We start from the raw sequence: 5,133 nt of genomic DNA on the forward strand, positions 1-5,133 counted from the left end.
TTATGGAGAAGCCTGTGTTTACAAGAAAGTGAGTGGAAGCTCTGTAGCATTTCTCATATTATATGTAGATGACATACTTTTGATGGGAAATGATATAGAACTCTTGGACAGCATTAAGGCCTACTTGAATAAGAGTTTTTCAATGAAGGACCTTGGAGAAGCTGCTTATATATTAGGCATCAAGATCTACAGAGATAGATCAAGACGCCTCATAGGTCTTTCACAAAGCACATACCTTGATAAGATATTGAAGAAGTTCAATATGGATCAGTCTAAGAAGGGGTTCTTGCCTGTGTTGCAAGGCGTGAAATTGAGCTCAGCTCAATGTCCGACCACGGCAGAAGATATAGAAGAGATGAGTGTCATCCCCTATGCCTCAGCCATAGGTTCTATTATGTATGCCATGTTGTGTACCAGACCTGATGTAAACCTTGCCGTAAGTTTGGTAGGAAGGTACCAAAGTAATCCCGGCAAGGAACACTGGACAGCGGTCAAGAATATCCTGAAGTACCTGAAAAGGACTAAGGAAATGTTTCTCGTTTATGGAGGTGACGAAGAGCTCGTCGTAAAAGGTTACGTCGACGCAAGCTTCGACACAGATCTGGATGACTCTAAGTCACAAACCGGATATGTGTATATTTTGAATGGTGGGGCAGTAAGCTGGTGCAGTTGCAAGCAGAGCGTCGTGGCGGGATCTACATGTGAAGCGGAGTACATGGCAGCCTCGAAGGCAGCGCATGAAGCAATTTGGGTGAAGGAGTTCATCACCGACCTAGGAGTCATACCCAATGCGTCGGGGCCAATCAAACTCTTCTGTGAGAACACTGGAGCTATTGCACTTGCCAAGGAGCCCAGGTTTCACAAGAAGACAAGGCACATCAAGCGTCGCTTCAACTCCATTCGTGAAAATGTTCAAGATGGAGACATAGATATTTGTGAAGTACATACGGACCTGAATGTAGCAGATCCGTTGACTAAACCTCTCCCTAGAGCAAAACATGATCAACACCAGAATTCCATGGGTGTTCGATTCATCACAATGTAACTAGATTATTGACTCTAGTGCAAGTGGGAGACTGTTGGAAATATGCCCTAGAGGCAATAATAAAAGCATTATTATTATATTTCCTTGTTCATGATAATTGTCTTTATTCATGCTATAATTGTGTTATTCGGAAATCGTAATACATGTGTGAATAATAGACACCAACATGTCCCTAGTAAGCCTCTAGTTGACTAGCTCGTTGATCAACAGATAGTCATGGTTTCCTGACTATGGACATTGGATGTCATTGATAACGAGATCACATCATTAGGAGAATGATGTGATGGACAAGACCCAATCCTAAACATAGCACAAGATCGTATAGTTCGTTTGCTAGAGTTTTTCCAATGTCAAGTATCCTTTCCTTAGACCATGAGATCGTGTGACTCCCGGATACTGTAGGAGTGCTTTGGATGTACCAAACGTCACAACGTAACTGGGTGACTATAAAGGTATACTACGGGTATCTCCGAAAGTGTCTGTTGGGTTGACACGGATCAAGACTGGGATTGGTCACTCCGTATGACGGAGAGGTATCACTGGGCCCACTAGGTAATGCATCATCATAATGAGCTCAAAGTGACCAAGTGTCTGGTCACGGGATCATGCATTACGGTACGAGTAAAGTGACTTGCCGGTAACGAGATTGAACGAGGTATTGGGATACCGACGATCGAATCTCGGGCAAGTAACATACCGATTGACGAAGGGAATTGTATACGGGGTTGCTTGAATCCTCGACATCGTGGTTCATCCGATGAGATCGTCGAGGAGCATGTGGGAGCCAACATGGGTATCCAGATCCCGCTGTTGGTTATTGACCGGAGAGCGATCTCGGTCATGTCTACATGTCTCCCGAACCCGTAGGGTCTATACACTTAAGGTTCGGTGACGCTAGGGTTGTAGGGATATGTATATGCAGTAACCCGAATGTTGTTCGGAGTCCCGGATGAGATCCCGGACGTCACGAGGAGTTCCAGAATGGTCCGGAGGTAAAGAATTATATATAGGAAGTGCTATTTCGGGCGTCGGGACAAGTTTCGGGGTCACCGGTATTGTACCAGGACCACCGGAAGGGTCCCGGGGGTCCACCGGGTGGGGCCATCTGCCCCGGGGGCCACATGGGCTGTAGGGGTATGCGCCTTGGCCTATATGGGCCAAGGGCACCAGCCCCAAGAGGCCCATGCGCCTAGAGATCAAGAAAGGAAGAGTCCTAGAAGGGGAAGGCACCTCCTAGGTGCCTTGGGGAGGAGGGATTCCTCCCTTGGCCGCACCCCCCCTAGGAGATTGAATCTCCTAGGGCCGGCGCCCCCCCCCCTTGGACTCCCTATATATAGTGGAGGAAGGAGGGCCTCTCATAACACGCCTTTGGTGCCTCCCTCTCCCTCTCCAACACATCCTCCTCCTTCATAGTGCTTGGCGAAGCCCTGCCGGAGTACTGCAGCTCCACCACCACCACGTCGTCGTGGTGCTGTTGGAGCCATCTTCCTCAACCTCTCCTTTCCCCTTGCTGGATCAAGAAGAAGGAGACGTTACGCTTACCGTACGTGTGTTGAACACGGAGGTGCCGTCCGTTCGGCGCTAGGATCTCCGGTGATTTGGATCACGTCGAGTACGCCTTCCTCATCCCCGTTCTTTGAACGCTTCCGCGCGTGATCTACAAAGGTATGTAGATGCAATCCGATCACTCGTTTCTAGATGAACTCCTAGATGGATCTTGGTGAAACCGTAGGAAAATTTTTGTTTTCTGCAACGTTCCCCAACACGCGGAACCCAAGGGAAAAAGGCTTAGGTGGCAAATGGTAAAACCAAGGTTGGGCCTTGTTGGAGGAGTTTTATTCAAGGCGAACTGTCAAGGGGTTCCCATTATAACCCAACCGCGTAAGGAACACAAAATCAAGGAACATAACACCGGTATGACGGAAACTAGGGCGGCAAGAGTGGAACAAAACACCAGGCATAAGGCCGAGCCTTCCACCCTTTACCAAGTATATAGGTGCATTAAAGTAAACAATATATAATAATGATATCCCAACAATAAACATGTTCCAACAAGGAACAAACTCCAATCTTCACTTGCAACTAGCAACGCTATAAGAGGGGCTGAGCAAAGCGGTAACATAGCTAAACAACGGTTTGCTAGGACAAGGTGGGTTAGAGGCTTGACATGGCAATATGGGAGGCATGGTAAAACATGTGGTAGGTATCGCGGCATAGCAATAGAGCGAGCAACTAGCAAGCAAAGATAGAAGTGATTTCGAGGGTATGGTCATCTTGCCTGCAAAGTTCTCCGAGTTGACGTAAGCTTGATCCTCATAAGCGTACTCAATGGGTTCCTCGATCACGTAGTCGTCTCCCGGCTCTACCCAAGGCAAGAACACAAGCAAAGGAAACACAATCAACCACGATGCAATGCGCAAGCAACATGATGCAAAACATGACATGATATGCGGGATGTGATATGCAATGCATATGCGAGCTCCGGAAGGAAAAGATTGAACCAGGCATCAACTTGGCAAACCAAGTGCGCCGCTGGAAAGATGAGTTGATTTCGGTCAAAATCGATATAAAGATCACCGGAATCGGATGCACGGTTTGCAAATGGCAAGCAAAACAATAATGGCACAATTCTGCGATTAACAACACGATGCCATCTAGAATGCAACAAGAAACTAAGCTACTGCACTCTAACATAGCAACAAAGCACATGGCAGTGATCTACTCAAGATGCTTGACAAAAGGTGAACACTGAGCTATGGCTAAATCACAACAATAGCAGGTTCAAACAAGCATGACAAAAGTGCAAAAGATATCAGCTTCACAGACTTAGTGAAAATACTAACATGCCAGAAATTAACATCAGGAAATGATGTTTAGAGCAAGATAACAACATGCTACAGGATCAGATCATAGAAATACAGGGCATGGAATGAATATAATCAAAGCATATAACAAAAGTCCCTTACTGACCATAAGCCAAAAGGGCACAGAAGATATGATGGCACCCATGTAAACATAGCAAGTTTCGTTAACAGATTCAGACTTAGCAGAAAACTGGACATGGCAAAAACAGAATTATGTAGGCCCGTTTGCGAGCTCGATGCACTCAAAACAAGGCATTGCATGACAAACTAAGCATACTAACAGCAAGAAGACATGATCATGAAGCCAAGCAAAGCAAGAACAAGTTCATATCATGCATGGATCAACTACAACAACCTTGGAAAAATTGATTAACACGTAACCAATCTGCCAGGAACATTTTATAGCAAAAGTAGAGCAAGATTGAGTCATTCTAGGGCACTCCATAAATGAAAAAAGGGACATGGATGGATAGAGCACAACCATATGTCAAAATCACCCTTACTGAACATACTCAAAAGAAGCATGGATCTCTCTGTAGCAACATGAATACATGGCATTAAAATAACAGCAGGGAAATGACTTAGTGAAATTCTAAGTCCCTGAAATCAGCAACATCACGAGAGCTACTTTGCATGCTTGTGATAGTCACCACATTGATCACAAAAATACATGGCATACACCCCTTTAAAGATGGCTTGGCATAGCCCAAAACACATGTAGGGCTCAAGTTCATATGCAGCATACGTTAATCATGGCAAAATGACAAATACTCATAATCTGGTAAGAATCAGGAACTAATATTTTATAGCACTCTTGCAATAGTTATTTGGGCATCAAGATGGACTCAAACAAGCATGGTGCAATGGAACAAAATGAAGAGGACAACCAGATGAACAATTCGATATATTGCACGCACAAAACGGAGCTACGGATGCGGAGTTATGGCATGATGAAGGGAGCATCAAAATATTGCAGACTTGGTAAAAATACGAGGTCAACCTAGGGTTTCCAGATCTGGATCGGGGCGCGTGGATCGAGAATCACTGGAGATGGCGCCGGAGTTGGCAGGGGGCGGCGGCCGGAGTGGACAGAAGGAGCTCACCGACGAGGGGCTCCGGATCCGGTGACGGCGGAGAGCGGCGAGGGTGCGGTCGCCGGGCGCGGTGACCGGCGTCGGGCGCGGTGGCGCAGCGGAGATGGCGGTGGGCGACGACGTGCGGCGG

This window comes from Triticum aestivum, chromosome 4A, assembly GCF_018294505.1.
Source record: "Triticum aestivum cultivar Chinese Spring chromosome 4A, IWGSC CS RefSeq v2.1, whole genome shotgun sequence".
Lineage (NCBI taxonomy): Eukaryota > Viridiplantae > Streptophyta > Magnoliopsida > Poales > Poaceae > Triticum > Triticum aestivum.